We start from the raw sequence: 18,424 nt of genomic DNA on the forward strand, positions 1-18,424 counted from the left end.
CAGCACCAGTCTTACCAGTCCCAGCAGTGTCAGCACCAGTCTTACCAGTCCCAGCAGTGTCAGCACCAGTCTTAACAGTCCCAGCAGTCAGCACCAGTCTTACCAGTCCCAGCAGTGTCAGCACCACTCTTACCAGTCCCAGCAGTGTCAGCACCACTCTTACCAGTCCCAGCAGTGTCAGCACCAGTCTTACCAGTCCCAGCAGTTAGAGCACCAGCAATGAAGGTATATTGTAAGTCGCCCTGGAAAAGGGCGTCTGCTAAGAAATAAATAATAATAATAATAATAATAATAATAATAATAATAATAATAATAATAAACCTTTCTTCATATTGCTTTGGAGTTTGCATAAATAGTCTTCAGGCTTTATAAGGGGATAGATATCACCTTCGTATCATAGACAGGATATGCAGGTTTTTTTAGACAAAAAATTTCGCCTCAGTAAAATCTATTCCTAGCTGCGCCCCTGATACACACACACACACACACACACACACGTGTTTTGCTGTTGTGAATTTTTATAAACACATATTGATGGAAAACGATTATTACTTTACCCCGTGGATGGTTCGGACGTTAGACATCACTGGTAAATAAATGTTAATAAATAAATAAAATAAAGGCTGCCATGTTATTGTAAACGCAATGTCCAATCCTTTAACACCAAACCAGTTAGTTCAGATCAGTCACAGATTTCCACTGATATGAAATCCTCACTTTATTGGAGGTACGCAATGGCTCAGCTGTAAAAGCCGATGCTAAAAAAATCTATTTTAGTAATATAATCAAATGAAGAACTAAGAATGGCAGTATACCAATCCGGTATATATTATAGCCAATGAAACGGCCATGCAAAGCGTTTCTATCCGCAGCAGACTCGGTACACTGGGCTGAGTGTGCTCCTATCTACGCCCCGATCTAAGCCCCGCACACACCGGGTCCGATCCTTCTTTCTCTCATCCTTGGGGCGATGCAGGGGTTTCTGTTCTGCACACAAACCCTCTAGGCTGAGACACTGTTAGGAGCATGCGCACAAAATCCATCCGGGATCACTGTCCTGCTGGCGTTTCAAACACACAGCGTCGTTTCTCAAACAGGGTTACATAAACACTGAGCCGTGCAGAGGGTTTTTTTTTAGTTAAACGATATTGCATAGCAGTTTGTAAGGCGTGGACAATTTAAAAAAGGTAAGTTGCATTATTATTGTATTAGTTACAGTTCAGTTGTTTGCGACGCACGGGTGTTGCAGACGCTTTGTTTGCTAAATGAACAGGCATGACGTCATCAACAAGACCGATTCAATTTAAAATATAACAATTCAACTAAAAGTCGCCGGGGAAATGAATACAGAATCAGGTAACGATGATTTTGTGTTTTAATATTATTGACAACACCTGTGAGGGCTGGTTACTTTTTTGAGGTGCTGGCACACTACCGATATACCACTGTGTGTACACTGATTAACGAGAGATGCGTAATTGACTGTATTGATTATCGGTTAAAACTCGACACTCCACGGAGATGCCGTTTAGTGTCGACTTATCCAGTGAGCCATGGCATTAGCATGCATGTAACAGAAACAGAAACCCGAGATGGAATTGTTTTCCTGTAACTCGCTGAAGAGACCCATCTGTTATTTTTTGTAATCCATGGACACCCTTGTGATGCTAATATTAAAGAAGACGAGGTTCAGCAGGACAGTTCGTTTTATTTAACGTAGTGTTTCAGTGCTGTACACACGTTCTGTGTCGTTGTCTGTTTATCCAGTTTCTCTGAGATGTACCAGCTTTACATTTTTGTCTCATTTTGTTGATCATTAATAAACATTTCTGTACTGTGGGTATTGTCGTGATATATATATATATATATATATATATATATATATATATATATATATATATATATATATATATATATGCACTATATAATCAAACGAATCAAGTCAGTGACATGAATCAAACTGCACAGCACTAATTTTCAGGCCATAAAAAGAGGTTTACTCAGCGCGCCTCTCAGTGGATAAAGCCTGGTCTCCATGCGCAGTAATAAAGCATCCCTTTAATGCACGCATGCTGAGTTTACCAGAAAAAAGCACACGAGAACTGGACCGTGAATTCATTTAAGAGTAACCCACATGAATCAAACTTAATGTATTTATTTACTCTCCCCAGAAAACGTTGTTGTTTTTTTTTATGAAGAAACAAATAAAATGTTTTTCTTTTACAACGAAGAAACTACATTGCTCTGAAATAGGTAGACCTACATGAAAATTCATTAAAAGCAGGTGTTTTTCTTTATTAAAGGTTCATATTAACACACATTTTTGAGAAGGAACATTTCTTTAAATGAAATGCTTTTTAAAACTTGGGGCACGGTAGTTTTGGGAGTTCAAAGTGTTTGAAGACTCTGGGTCAATCGCTCTCTAAATGGTGAGAAATGGCAATCTGTCTGCTATGGTAAAGGGGGTTGTAAATCACCCAGGGTCCTCAGATGTAGTATGCTGGCAACAGTTACCTGAAAACCAAATCAGACTAGAATTTGGGACATTATATGAAAAGCAAAGCATCCCAGAACCCTGAGAACGAGCAGCCTCTGTATGTAAAACTGAGATTACATTACAGAGAAATGAATGAATCCTGTAACGAAACTGTAATAGCAGTCAGGATATGTATTTGCTATTAAAATAAATCACACAAGTGATTATAGATATATGCCATTTGAAGGGAAAAAGTGAAATCACCACAGAAAGCCAATTCCTCCATTTGTGCATAACTTATGATAATTTATATAAAGTAATAATCACCCATAGTTTGTTATACTAGTACAGCAAAATACCATATTCTGTTTTAATTGCAAGGTTCTGGAAAGCAGATCTCTCTCTCTCTCTCTCTCTCTCTCTCTCTCTCTCTCTCTCTCTCTCTCATATCACAATGTTAAAATGCCTCCAAGCTTTCGTTGACGTCATGTTCCTGTGTCGTATCTCGCAATGCAGTAATCGGAAATAAATGTTGATGGCGGACCGCTCTAAAAACATCTGTATTATCATCACCTGATTTAAGGTGATGTCATAAGATTTCCATTACACGAGAGTAGATGTTAAAACTTCATGCTGATTTGAACTCGGCTCTCGCCAAGATGAGCACCAACTAAGACGTAGCTTTACAGTAAACTAATGTGATCCATATGTGTCTCCATCCATTTACGTTTCCTTCCATATGATGATGTAGATATCCTTCTGTCTGGTGTTAATGGCTGAAGTGTAATGCTGGCTCCAGGGATCAGCTTATTTTGCCTCCCTGGCGCATCAGCACACACAACGGCTGCGATGCTGGCTCCGGGGATCAACCACAGTGCGGCCTCCCCAGCGCATCAGCATGACACCCGTCTGGATTGAGCTAAGTAGGGTACATCTCTGGGGTTTTCAAGTGGGCACCTTCCATCCTCAGTGTTTCGTCGACTAGCCCACGACACCTCAAGAGGGCTCGACGGTGATTCTGGCGTCCCAGCATCACCCCCCTCCGTCCCCCACTCAACTCAGCCCAGCTTACTTACCTGTACATCAGCGTTTCTTTCTTTCTATTGTGCTTGAGATCCCCAGCCAGAATCTTTCCGTCTCAACCACAGCCAGTTGCTGCTCCTCTCTGCTGCTTCAGATAAGTTCTTCACTGTGCGACGCAACTCTTGGCCACTGAATCCGACGTCTCTGAGAAACCGGGTTGTAGAGTGTGCCACAAATCCTCGACAACCCACTTCCACTGGGTAAACCCGAACTCTCCATCCTCGCTGTTCCGCTTCAGTGGCTAGTTGAGCATACCGCAGTTTCTTCCTCTCATACGCCTCATCTACAGCATCCTCCCATGGCACTGTTAACTCTACCAGGTGAACAAGGCGTGCTGATCCAGACCACAAGACAATATCTGGTCGAAGGTTAGTGGTGGCAATCTCAGGTGGAAAAATAAGCCGTTGACCAACATCTGCCAGCATTTTCCAGTCTCTAGCAGCTTCCAGTTGTCCTGGGCGAGGATTGGTTTTAACACCTTTTCTTGGTGGTTGCTCTCCTGGGCGGAGGAATGTTGTCTTTTGTGTGTAATGTTTTGATGGAACAGGTGACAACTTATTGGTCATGTTACGCTTGTCTTCCAATGCTAAGGCCAAACATCGCAGCACCTGGTCATGGCGCCAAGTAAACCGTCCTTGGCTAAGAGCCACCTTACATCCTGTCAAAATGTGCCTTAATGTTGCAGGTGATGAACACAAAGGACATGAGGGATCCTCTCCTACCCAGAGGTTTAGGTTCTGTGGTGATGGGAGAACATCATATGTTGACCTGATGAGGAAACTGATCCTGCTCTGTTCCATTGACCATAGGTCTTGCCAGCCAATCTTGCGTTGTTCCACACTCTCCCATCTCATCCATTCTCCCTGCTTGGCCTGGGAAATGGCCTTTATACACCTCATCCTCTCCTCCTGCTTTTGCACCTCGTTGACTACCAGCTTCCTCCTTTGAGCTGGGGCTGCCTTGTGCCATGTAGGAGGAGCTGAACTGAGATCAAGGCCCCCTCTTCCATGCTGAACTTGCCCCATGATATCACCAATTCGAAGGGCAGCCTTTGCATCTTCCACAGCTTTCTTTGCCACCCACTTTCTTCCAGTTTTCAACACAGGTGCTGCCTCCCTTACGCATTTATCGCGTGACTCTACTAATGTCATTTGCAGTCTGACCTTGGCGCACTTAAACTCCTCGGTTAGAGCAGAGACTGGTAGCTGCAGTATTCCTTTACCATAAAGTCCCACTCTGCTGAGGCAGCGTGGAACTCCCAACCATTTCCTGATGTATGAACTGATTAAAGCTTCCAGCTTCTCTACTGTTGTCAAAGAAACCTCGTACACAGTCAGTGGCCACAGCAACCTCAGCAGTAGACCAAACTGAAAGCACCAGAGTTTTAGTTTACCTGGTAGAGCGCAGCTGTCTATGCTCTTCAACCCTTCCACTGCTTGTTGTCTAACTTCTCCCACACGAACTGTGTCCTTTAGATCCCCGTCGTACCATCTCCCAAGACTCTTCACTGGCTTCTCAGACACTGTTGGTATTGCCTCACCATTAATGAAGAATGTTTTATCTACTACTTTGCCTTTAATTATAGAGATGCTCCTTGATTTAGTGGGCTTGAATTGCATTCGTGCCCATTCAATGTTATTGGTTAATTTGCCCAATAATCGATTAGTGCAGGCTACTGTTGTAGTCATGGTTGTCATGTCATCCATGTATGCTTGAATTGGTGGTAGTCGCATTCCAGAAGCCAAGCGCTCTCCTCCTACTACCCATTTTGATGCCCTAATGATTACTTCCATTGCCATGGTAAAAGCCAGTGGAGATCATCCAATGAAAGACTGTGAGGTTTATGAGCAAATGAGGCCTTGCAGTCCCGCCCCCAAATTGTTTTCAGATTGACTGTTCAAACAAGACGAGACTAGCTAAAGTAAACCAAAATCATTATAATAATTATTATTATTATTGCTGTTGTTGTTGTTTAACGCGCACATCTGTAAAACTGAGTAAGGGTATTTTATTTATTTATTGTTTTCAGTTACTTTTCAGACAGACTTGCCCCCCCTCCTCCCCCCACAGACTTTTAATGTTTGGGAAACAATTACGCTGTACACAAAAAAAAAACCAAAAACACTCTTAGAGAAATTCCATAAATGAAAACATCACATGGTTGCTATTGGCTGCGACCATGATTCATTTATTATTAATAGCGTTTTAATTAAATTGTACAAAACCACGTTTTTATTTACAATGAAGGAACGGTGTCGTCCTAGTGCTTATAATGAAAACCTGGATTATGTTTTCCCTTCATTGTAAATAAAAATGTGATTTGGTATAATTTTATTCAGGCGCTGTTAATAAATGAATCATGGTTGTAGCAGCAGTTGAAGTTTTCTGTAAACATTTCATCTAATGGTTCAAAAGTACAATGCTTATGGGGCTGTCAGGGCTTGTTTTCAAAAGATATCGGCACGGACGTTTTAGTGTGTGCTAGTTGTGTTGTATTGGCTTGCTAGATTGCTATTGGCTGCTGATCAGCGACGGTGCTACACTGATCGGTGATTTAATGCTGACCTGCCATATTACAGGAATTACGCACCAGCAGCAGTGAGCACTGAACGCTGTTCACCGTACCTGACCGTGTGTCTCTGACGCTGGCATGCGTATCGGGTGCACCTTGACTGGTGGCTGGAAGCTGACAGCTGCACACCCTCGTTTTGAGTCTGCCTTGAATAAAGTCTGTGGTGATGTACTTGGAAGCTTACGCCCCTATTGTTGATGGACCTGGAAGCTGGCACAGGACCACCACAACGGAGCCTCGACAAGAGAGAGGCTCCGCGCCTGCAGGTACCCTCCTGGGTTTTTGTGGTATTCATAAATTGCACCGTGCGATTCTAGTTCTACGCTCAGTTTACAAACCTTGGAACAAACGGCACAGCAAGGCCTGGAGGCCAAGACTGAGCGCTGTGCTGTTTTTCTGTTTCATGCAGGAATACAAAAGTTTCTTTTTCTGTCTTTTCAGCAGCCTGCTCTCTTGATTTGCAGGCTGCCTTCTTTGTTACTGTCTGTCGTGTGTGAGCGACTGCCTGTGCAACACTATAAGAAGCGTGTGTGTGTGTCTGTGTGTGTGTGTGTGTGTGTGTGTGTGTGTGTGTGTTTTCTCCTTTTAAAAACTACACTCTTGGGAGAATACAGTTCCTCCACGGGGCTAGGCTCTGCCGCATCTCTGCTGTTGAGTGATTCCACCAGCCGTCGTCTGGCAGCTGGATTGTTCCTTGTTTGTTTGGCTGCCGCTGCGTGTCCCCTGTCTGTTAGACTGCACAACCCTGCTTGTCTGGGTCGGGCTGCGGAGTAGCTGCAGCACAGTTGTTTTAACAACAGCCAACCAGCCGTGTATTCCTCCACCCCGCTGTAAAGTAGACCTCGTCAGCTGCGTAGGCACACCCTCCTTACACACCTCGGTGAGTTGGGCCTTTTTCATAACAAACAATAGTGTGTTCTCCCCCAACTGTTTTTCACTGTATTTGCTGTTTGCTTTTCAGCTCTTTGGCCCTTGTGTCTCTCTGGTGCATGCTACACACTGACCAGGTGTTTGACCATGCGGTTTAGGTAGGCACCGGTGTGTAAATGCCCCCCCCCCGGTGCTTTGGTACCCCGGTGCACGCTGAGCCCTCGGTGCACGCTCAGCCCCTCGGCACCTCGGTGCACGCTCAGCCCCTCGGCACCTCGGTGCACGCTCAGCCCCTCGGCACCTCGGTGCACGCTCAGCCCCTCGGCACCTCGGTGCACGCTCAGCCCCTCGGCACCTCGGTGCACGCTCAGCCCTCGGCCCCTCGATGCACGCTCAGCCCTCGGTGCACGCTCAGCTCTCGGCACCTCGGTGCACGCTCAGCCCTCGGTGCACGCTCAGCCCTCGGCACCTCGGTGCACGCTCAGCCCTCGGCACCTCGGCGCACGCTCAGCCCTCGGTGCACGCTCAGCCCTCGGCACCTCGGTGCACGCTCAGCCCTCGGCCCCTCGATGCACGCTCAGCCCTCTGTGCACGCTCAGCTCTCGGCACCTCGGTGCACGCTCAGACCTCGGTGCACGCTCAGCCCTCGGCACCTCGGTGCCCGCTCAGCCCTCGGCACCTCGGTGCCCGCTCAGCCCTCGGCACCTCGGCGCACGCTCAGCCCTCGGCACCTCGGTGCACGCTCAGCCCTCGGCACCTCGGTGCACGCTCAGCCCCTCGGTGCACGCTCAGCCCTCGGTGCACGCTCAGCCCTCGGCACCTCGGTGCACGCTCAGCCCTTGGTACTTGGTACCTCGGTGCACGCAGTGTCCGGTGCTTACAGTGTCCAGTGCACACGTTGCTCACAACACTCGGCGCACGTGCATACGGTGCTACACGGTACTCTGAGCACAGTCAGGGTTCTCCCCAGGAATTCTGTACAGCCGGGCGGCCGAACGTTATAGCCGGGAGCACTTTTAACAGAAAAATAAACTTGCCTTTTCCCTTAAATATATAATACGACAAAGAATGGTTGTGCTTTTTTTATATTCTACATTTTTTCATTACTGTTTTTTATTATGGTAACACAGCTGTCCTGTGGTTCCAAGATTCTTTTTTTTTTTTTTCACCCAGCAACGCGCAAGTGGTCTAGTCTGTTAGAAGCGCAATCAATCCTTATTGTTAAAGGCACAATAGCATGTGTAAGACGGACGGATTTGGTTTTTTCAGCCGGATGGTGACAGCCACTTCGCCGGGCATCCCGCCCGCCTGAAAAGGCCTGGGGAGAACCCTGATGGGGCACACGGTGCCTGGTGCACTTGGCGCCCAGCGCACACAGTGCTAGTGCCTTGGTGCGTATATCACCCTCGGCTCTCTGGTACATTAGGTGAAACCCGTGCACACGGTCCTCGGTGTACGCAGTGCTCAGTGCACACGGTGTTTGGTGCACATAATGCTGATACGCTCGGTGCTCAGTGCACGTGGTGCGGACGGTGCTCGGTGCCTAGCACCTCAGTGCTTCAATGTACCATCCGCGCCCGGTGCTTATTGCTGTGGTACAGTGCTTGGTCACTCGGTGCGCACAGAGCCAATTGCATACAGCACTGCCACTCCAGGACAAGGACTCCAACATGCCCAGGAAGCTATGGGCAGAGAGGATATTTGCGACCAATGCGCGGCTTTTCAGCCCAGAATACATCGCCATAAGCTCAACAAGGCCATGGGGTTAGACTCCCAGACGAGAAGGGTGACACGTTCAAAACAAGCAAGGGACATTATTCACTTGAAGGAGCAGATGACGCAGGTCCTTGAGCTTCTGTCTAGGCAGCAAGTTCCTGCGGTACCAATACAGGTCCCGGCCCCGCTGCTACCTGCACCAGCCCCGACCACTGAGCCTCCCACTGGAGCTCAAGCCGAGCCTGAATCGCAGCCATTGATGGCGGAGGAGGACACGCTAGCGTTAGCGGCCTCCTAGGATGACTCCTTCCCCACTGAGATGGAGGAAGAAAAGGAACTAGCGCCGTCGACTGTGGCAGAACCCAGCTCAGAGGTTGCCTCCGAATTTAGTTTCCCAGCGTTGCCCAACTCTTGCAGATCTTGCTTCTTGTAGATCCCCTGGACAGCACCGACAGAGCCCCGTCGGTCTGTATCCCGGACACAAGCAGCGGCTCCTGCGGTGCAACCCTTCCCACACGTTCCTGACTTCATGCAGCAAGTATGCTCCTTGTGTATTGAAGCAAGCCGCTAGGCTCGCTTCATTAAAGGACGCAGCGAAACTGGGGCTGGCAAGTTTCCCCCGGTGGACTCCACCATCGTGACCTTAGTTAAGGCTCCGCCGGTGGGTGGATTACCCAGAGGCCCTGTGTGCCCTAACCCTCAATGTAGGGTTACGGAGACACACTTAGAGAGCTTATGCAGCGGAAGCGCTGGCGACTTGCCTAGCTAACACGGTGAGTATTCTCACCTCTTACCTGGATGGCGTGCTCACGGAGCTCCGCATCATATCTAGTACACTGCTCTAGATGTCTGGCCTTCAAGGGCAAGCCCTAGGCTGAAGCCTGGCAAGCCTGGTGGTACCTTGCAGACAGCTATGGCTCTCGCAAGCTAGGGCACCTGATGAGGATAAGGCGGCGTTATTGGATGTGCCAGTATCCCCTGGGCATACATTTGGTCTAGCTGTGGAGGAGGTCATACAGCGCTCCCTGCGGCAGCGCGAGGCATCTCGGCAGGTGGCCGCTCTGCTCCCTCCCCGCGGCCCGGAGCATGGTAGGTTAAGCCATTGGCAAGAACAGTCCGCAGACGTCACAGTGGTGACTCCACCCTCAGGTGTGGAGCTCATTTGGGAACGATTCGGGAAGGCACAGGTCGATCTCTTCACCCCTGTGGTACTCCCTCCACTGCTTATGCGGTCCACTCGGCGTCGCCCCAGCCTACGAGTGGCCCAGCACGCTCCTATACACGTTCCCGCCAATAGCGTTACTCCCGGCCTTTCTCAAAAAGGTCTGGTTAGAGAAGACTTTAATTCTCCTAGTGGCCCCCAGGTGGCCCAGGAGAATCTGGTTCTCGACCCTGTGCCAGCTCTTACAAGGTCAGCCTGGATCTCCTCAGTCAGGCGAGAGGCTCTCTTTGCCACCCGGAACCGGGCAGGTGGATACATTGCAGAACGCTAGGGCAGATTCCACTAGGTCGATGTATGCCTACAAGTGGAAGTATTCCAGAACTGGTGTCTGACCTAAGAGTCAAGACCCAGTCTCTTGACCCAAGACAGTTATCTTACAATTTCTGCAGGAACTGCTTGATGCTGATAGGTCACCTTCCACTTTTGAAGGTGTATTCAGTGGCTATTTCTGTGTGCCATTCCCCTGTGGATTCGGTATCTCCGAGTGGGCATTTTTTGGCTACCCGGTTTCTTGAAGGCGTGTGGCGATGACGTCCTCTCCGAATGGAGCCTTGATGTTGTACTGGAGTTCAATCTTTTTCTAACCCTAAATAATAATATAATAATATAAACGAAATGATTGAAGAGCACGTGCAATATAAAGGCTGTTTTCTCAATATATTCTTGTACTTGCTAGAACCAAAGTCATTGTATTTTTTATCTTGCTCTTAATTGTATTATTACTTGTACTGTAACACTTGAAATGTATTTGCTTACGATTGTAAGTCGCCCTGGATAAGGGCGTCTGCTAAGAAATAAATAATAAAATAAAAATAAAATATTAATTCAAATATACATTTCCATACAAGTATATAAAAAAAAAACTGGGGTCTTTCACAATGTAACAAATTAATTAAACAATCCAAATAATACATCAAAGATTTTCTTACAGTGCATTAATCTGAGTTACAGGACAAACACTGACTTTTTAAAAAGGAGCCGAAACACTGACAAAGTTGTGGAAACTGGAAAATACAATGCTTTCGACTCGAGTGCTGAAATGGAGCTAAATCACGTTGTTGATAAATGTGTGATTTAGCTCTCTGTCCACGTTCATCTCATTCCCCCCCAACTAGCCCTCTCCATGCTGCAGTGGTGACCAGGTGTTAGAACCTTATACAAACATAAATTTAACATTTAAATAACATATACAATATTCATGGTATGTAAACCTATGCAGTCAGCACTCACATAGCCGACGCTGTAAAATTTTGACTTCAATGTCTGATTATTTTGACTTCATGTCTGATTATTTGATCTCATTCGGCGTGTATGTAGGTGAGCACGTTGTAACCTTCCCCCTCCCACCCAAACAACCCCCTGCCCTGTGTGCGCACACACACACACACACACACACACACACACACACACACACACACACACACACACACACGTTTGCATTCCTATATTTGTAGGGACTTCTCATTGACTCTCACTATATTTTAATTTGCTGTTTCTAACTCCAGTCAGACAAAACTCCACACAGAATGAAAGTCTTTTTTTTGAAGGCATATTTAGTAATTTAAAAATGTGTTTTACAAAGTGGAGATGTCCCCAGAACGTCGGTTTTCCAGGAGTTACTATCTTTGTGGGGACATTTTCTCAAATTTTGTCCGCACATTTATAGTAATACCTGCCGACACACAGACATTTCATACAGAAGCAAACAATCTGACTTGGGTTTGAGGAACTGTACAGGGAGATGTATATTGTAGCGCGTGTTTCTCTTTTCTTTGGCACTTGTTGCCGTTTTCTTTCTTATTTTTTCTAATATCTGACACATCACAAGAGATGGATCATGATGATGGTAGATCGTTCATGGACGATTATATTCAGCAGGGTCAAGGTAGGATGTTTACAGCAATCTGTCTCGAATGTCTAACTGTTTTTAACATGTCAACAATACATAGCTGAAAGGACTTTTTAAAATAAGTAGGCTTCCATATAGATGTCCTGTAGTTGGTTTTGTTGGTACAGTACTATATTTTCAACAGAAGTATTTTAATTCATAACGATATGATTCTGAAAGTATCACTTGTCAGATGAGACGACACGTGGATTGTGATACAGCACACACTTTTAAATCTGGTACTTATTGTAGCAGTATGTAAAATGCCCCATTAACGACCCAGCAGAAAAATGAAATGAAAATGTTACCCAAGCACAGAACTGTGTAAAACATAAAAGGCAATGCAATTGAGCAAAAGTATCCAAAGTCAGTATTAACAATTGCAGAATATACTGCGCAATAAGACCCTAATGTCACAGTTCACTTGCAAATGAAAATGCACAAAAACAACAAAAGATCACAGATTAATAATAAATAAAATGCATGACTGTATGTAAAGCTGTTCAGTGATTAACTTTTACATTACCGTAGCTTGCCTCTTCACTTTGTTTTGGCTGTATTTTCGTCAGGTTATGATAAATGTGTAAATGCACAATAAAGACTGATTTCCATTTGAATGTATATTAGATTACTGTTTAGAAAACACAGTCTTAGTCTACAAAATATTGTAGATCTTTAATTACTTCTAATCTACAATGTAATTTGCAAAGAATGTAAATCAAATAAATATGGTTATAAACTGCACATTGTTAATTTATTTTCGGAATTGTGCTGGAGTGACAAATACGGCTAGGAGACACTATTTGGCAGGGACAAATTTATTTCCATCACAACCGAACCTTTCAAAACAAACCGCTGTTGATATTTCTCTTTCTACTCCAGATCCTGTTGTTTTCAGGGTAATCAGCAGAGTGAATCCTTGCAGGGGAGATTCTTTGCTCTTGTCCAGATATTGAAGGTCCAGGCTGATGAGAAGTTTGCTGGTTTAGTTGGGGCTTGGTTCAGACTTCTTTTTGTAGGTCTGATGTGTTTGTGTTGTACAAACTGTCAGAATCGGGATTCCTCAGTCTTGGAATGCTTTGGCTGGCGTAGATTACACAAAAATAAAAGAGACGAAAGTTAAACACGGAACGTGTTAGTAGGATTTGACTGGTACGATTTCCAAAACGCGCAAGTCTGCATGAAATTCACGGGTACAGTGACCTGCAGGGGAAGTGCTTCCGGAGAATAAGGGTTGTTTTGATCAAAACAAGAGTTCCGGATAGGTTGTTCTGTATCAGTGTAACATTTATGTCATTTTTCCCCCTAGAGTGTGTGTGTGTGTGTGTGTGTGTGTGTGTGTTTTTCTTTCTTTTTTTTTCTTTTGCCGATATGCCATACCATCCTTTTTTCTTACCGGTATGCATGCCAGCATGTACCTCCTCACTTTAACCACTGACTCTATTTAAATAAATAAATAAATGCACTTTTTTTTCAGCAGCTACTAAACAGAATCCCGTGTGCTGCCATGGACAGTGTGGAGATGGAATCTGTCCAGATTAAAGAGGAGTTCCTTGAACTTGAACCTACCCCCATTAGAGTGGAGTTCTCTGAGCTGGCTTCCCTCCCCATTAAACAGGAGCTTTGTGAGATACAATGTGACAGCAGTCAGCCAGAGGTCTCTGAGATTAAAGCTGAACACAATGAATTGGAGATCCCCCAGACAGAAGAACCCCTTCCTGTTAAACAAGAAGAGGTGCTGGAAACTGTCTGTATTAAACAGGAGCCCTCTGAAGTAGAGTTTGAGCACATGGAACCAGTGAAGGAAGAATCTGAGGACTTCAAACCAAACATCCCTGAGCTGGAGCCTGTACGCCTGCGGGAGTGTAGCGTGGTGCTGGAGAGAATCTGTGTGAGAGAGCAAGGCGCTGGAGAGGAAGGCTCTCCCAACAGCATGCAAGGAGGTGGAAAGGAAGACGGGCGCTCCCATTCAGAATGCAGTCTAGCAGGTGAGTGACTCCCAGTAGCTGTGACATTGTCATTCTAGATTGCGTGATATCCACAGTGTGGTTGAGAGGGAGGGAGGGAGCATGTAGGTTACATTACTAGCTGTTTGTTTTTCCTGTACCACTCCAACCAGTTCAAGATAGGTCTCACTACTGGTGAACTTTAAAAGCAGAGTCTTTACTGACTGCTTTTACACAAAGTAAAGGCTATAAGTTTAACTTCACTTTTTTAAACTGGTGTATCCCAGTGCAAGCCCCCACAGCTGAAATTCACATGCTTTAATCCACTTCACCATCCAGCCACATGCCCTAAGCCTACAAGCAGTCCCTCTTACTTTCTTTCCTGTTTATATTTTCTAGGTTCCAGTCCAGCAGCTAAAGCGAGGGCGGACAGTGGAGAATATCCTGACTGTGGAAAAGGTTTCACCCAGTTAGGACATTTAAAAAAAACACAGAGAATTCACACAGGAGAGAAACAGCATCACTGCTCTGACTGTGGGAAGAGTTTCAATCAGTTAAACAGCCTTGTTTCACACCAGCGAATTCACACAGGAGAGAAACCTTTTTGCTGCAGTGACTGTGGGAAGAGTTTCAGTCATTCAAGCAACCTGAAAAAACACCAGCGAATTCACACAGGAGAGAAACAGTATTGCTGCTCTCACTGTGGGAAGAGTTTCAGTCGGTCAGACAGCCTTGTTTCACACCAGCAAATTCACACTGGAGAGAAACCGTATTGCTGCTCTGACTGTGGAAAGAGTTTCCGTCAGTCAGGAGACCTGAAAACACACCAGCGAAGTCACACAGGAGAGAAACCGTATCACTGTTCTTACTGTGAGAAGTGTTTCAGTCGGTCGCACAGCCTTGTTTCACATCAGCAAATTCACACTGGAGAGAAACCGTATTGCTGCTCTGACTGTGGAAAGAGTTTCCGTCAGTCAGGAGACCTGAAAACACACCAGCGAACTCACACAGGAGAGAAACCGTATATCTGCTCTGACTGTGGGAAGAGTTTCAGTAACTGGGAAAACATGAAAAAACACCAGCGAATTCACACAGGAGAGAAACAGTATTGCTGCTCTCACTGTGGGAAGAGTTTCAGTCGGTCAGACAGCCTTGTTTCACACCAGCAAATTCACACTGGAGAGAAACCGTATTGCTGCTCTGACTGTGGAAAGAGTTTCCGTCAGTCAGGAGACCTGAAAACACACCAGCGAAGTCACACAGGAGAGAAACCGTATCACTGTTCTTACTGTGAGAAGTGTTTCAGTCGGTCGCACAGCCTTGTTTCACATCAGCAAATTCACACTGGAGAGAAACCGTATTGCTGCTCTGACTGTGGAAAGAGTTTCCGTCAGTCAGGAGACCTGAAAACACACCAGCGAACTCACACAGGAGAGAAACCGTATATCTGCTCTGATTGTGGGAAGAGTTTCAGTCAGATGGGATACCTGAAAGCACACCAGCGAACTCACACAGGAGAGAAACCGTATCGCTGCTCTGCCTGTGGGAAGAGTTTCATTCGGTCACACCACCTGAAATCACACCAGCAAACTCACACAGGAGAGAAACCGTATTGCTGTTCTCATTGTGGGAAGAGTTTCAGTCGGTCAGAGAGCCTTGTTTCACACCAGCGAATTCACACAGGAGAGAAACCGTATCACTGCTCTGTCTGTGGGAAGAGTTTCAGTATTTCAGGAGACCTAAAAAAACACGAGCGAATTCACACAGGAGAGAAACCGTATTGCTGCTCTGACTGTGGGAAGAGTTTCAATCAGTCAAACAGCCTTATTTCACACCAGCGAATTCATACAGGAGAGAAACCGTATCGCTGCTCTGACTGTGGGAAGAGTTTCCGCGTTAAACAAAGCCTTCAAAACCACCAGCGAGTTCACAAAGGAGAGGAACCTTAAAGACTATGTTCTAGGGACGTGGTTTTGGTACATTTTTATGAACGTTTAAATGCTATGCAGTGTCAACGTTTAAACATTTAAACCACGTCTACACAAACACACACACAGTCTTTATATTGCATTCTGATGTATACTGACAGCCCTGGCTAGTAATTTCCAAGCAAAGAACCCCTGAATAAGAAAATAACGTTTTAACATCACAATGACTTTACTACAAAGTGAAAAAAAAAACGTACGCACCAAAGTATATATTGAAATCTTTCAATTTGAATGTCCTCTTCAATCAAATGGTTGTAATTGAAGTTGTCAGTGGAGATGGAACTATAAAAGAGAAAGTGACCTGTGCCTACACTGGAAAAAAAAGAGTCACCAGGAAAAAATAATAGCAGAGGATTTTGGAATTGTAGGGAGTACTGTGACTGATATTAAAAGGTCTGCCTCCCAGCTTTTTAAAGGTTGCAGTCTTTGATAGTAGGGTTTGCCTTTTAGAGAAATATATTGCTTGAGTACTTCCAGAGCATTACAATTTCAGAGTACTCGAATCTACCGCTGCTTGAAGACAAAACGCTTCCTTTTTATAATATGCACCCTTACTCTGGTACCACAGCAGTTGGATACACAACGCATATGATGATAAATGAGACGCGGACACGTCACAAGAGGCTTCTCTGCTGTCAGTTTAACTCAGGCTGTCAATGCAGTCAGTGCCTGAGTTCTAATGAGACTTGACTGTTCAATTAAACCTTGTGTGTGCTGATTGGATGATTTGATTGATATACAACAGGATACTAAACCATGCTAAAGAAAGAACAGAATACTGCACTGCTCTGTATCACCAGGATGTGTAAGCAATGTGCATTTCAATACCTTCCTGCATTGCTTGCTGTTCTCCAAGTTTAATAAAGTATTAGTATTAAACTCTTGCATTGAGTGTATCATTCTGCATTAACCCATTCCAGAAACTCACACTAGTGAGCCACATAGCATAGGGAAAGTGCCACCTCCCAAATATTTAGTCAATTGCAGCGTACCAAATGTGCCACTTGATTTGTCTTTCTAGTGGATTAAGCAGGTTTAGTCCAGCTGATTGGACTAAAGTTAGTACACCTTGAAATCCTGATTGCAGTGGAACAGAAGTTAATCCTCACAGGTAGATCATCTGCTAAATGAGACTAAACAAGATCCCGATTGCAGCAGCGTACCAGATCAGATTCGTGATGATCCTGTTCAAGTGGATTAACTCAGTACTGTGAAGGAGAAGACTAACTTCGTACGCTTGCTCGTTCTAAGCATTTACTGCTTAATGTTTTTTTGCAGACAGCTGAATTTTTCCTCTGAAATGACAAGTACATCTGAAAACTTTGTTCTGTACATTTCATATGTTCGTCATGTTGGGGGAGTCAAGGTCTGTGAGAGAAAGTCTCGCACAATATATATGTTTAAATCAATATATGTTTAAAATAAACTTTTTTTTAATCATACATTTCGATACCGTTTTCAATTTAACGCAATACAATTCCAGTTAATATGCTTTATTATTATTATTATTTATTTATTTATTAGCAGATGCCCTTAACCAGGGCGACTTACAATTGTTACAAGATAACACATTATTTTTACATACAATTACATTATTTTTTACACATTATTTTTACATACAATTACCCATTTATACAGCTGGGTTTTTACTGGAGCAATCTAGGTAAAGTACCTTGCTCAAGGGTACAGCAGCAGTGTCCCCTACCTGGGATTGAACCCACGACCCTCTGGTCAAGAGTCCAGAGCCCTGACCACTACTCCACACTGCTGCCCTGTCCAGAGCCCTGACCACTACTCCACACTGCTGCTCTGTCCAGAGCCCTGACCACTACTCCACACTGCTGCCCTGTCCAGAGCCCTGACCACTACTCCACACTGCTGCCCTGTCCAGAGCCCTGACCACTACTCCACACTGCTGCTCTGTCCAGAGCCCTGACCACTACTCCACACTGCTGCCCTGTCCAGAGCCCTGACCACTACTCCACACTGCTGCCCTGTCCAGAGCCCGACCACTACTCCACACTGCTGCCCTGTCCAGAGCCCTGACCACTACTCCACACTGCTGCCCTGTCCAGAGCCCTGACCACTACTCCACACTGCTGCCCTGTCCAGAGCCCTGACCACTACTCCACACTGCTGCCCTGTCCAGAGCCCTGACCACTACTCCACACTGCTGCCCTGTCCAGAGCCCGACCACTACTCCACACTGCTGCCCTGTCCAGAGCCCTGACCACTACTCCACACTGCTGCCCTGTCCAGAGCCCTGACCACTACTCCACACTGCTGCCCTGTCCAGAGCCCTGATCACTACTACACACGGCTGCCCTGTCCAGAGCCCTGACCACTACTCCACACTGCTGCCCTGTCCAGAGCCCTGACCACTACTCCACACTGCTGCCCTGTCCAGAGCCCTGACCACTACTCCACACTGCTGCCCTTAACTATAAACAACGTGTAACAACAATCGCTTTGACACAAGAAAGACATAAACTAGCGATGTCCCAGTGGAAAAGGACATTAAAACATCAAAGGACTGTGAGTTTTAAGAGGCAGTGTAGGATTGAAGACTTTGTTGCGTAGATGAGAGTTTCTGTACTGGACACTTCAACAGATTGAGGTTCCAAACCAGCGGACCAAAAGTCTAAGCTTCAAGGAACCATTGA

General features: G+C 45.6%; 1 protein-coding gene and 1 pseudogene across 2 annotated transcripts in view; both read left to right on the plus strand.

Annotated features, from left to right (window-relative positions):
- The first annotated feature begins 1,069 nt into the window (after nt 1–1,069).
- On the plus strand, nt 1,070–16,640 carry LOC131706960 (zinc finger protein 271-like; annotated as a pseudogene).
- Nucleotides 1,085–18,424, plus strand: part of LOC131706975 (zinc finger protein 501-like) — a 34,219-nt gene continuing 16,879 nt past the window's right edge. The window contains exon 1 of one of the 2 annotated variants that reach the window (XM_059008970.1): nt 1,085–1,187. The gene's annotated coding sequence lies outside the window, so the exon portion shown is untranslated. The remainder of the gene's footprint in view (nt 1,188–18,424) is intronic. The other variant, XM_059008968.1, reaches the window with a different exon arrangement.

Source organism: Acipenser ruthenus, chromosome 38, assembly GCF_902713425.1.
Source record: "Acipenser ruthenus chromosome 38, fAciRut3.2 maternal haplotype, whole genome shotgun sequence".
Classification (NCBI taxonomy): Eukaryota; Metazoa; Chordata; class Actinopteri; order Acipenseriformes; family Acipenseridae; genus Acipenser; species Acipenser ruthenus.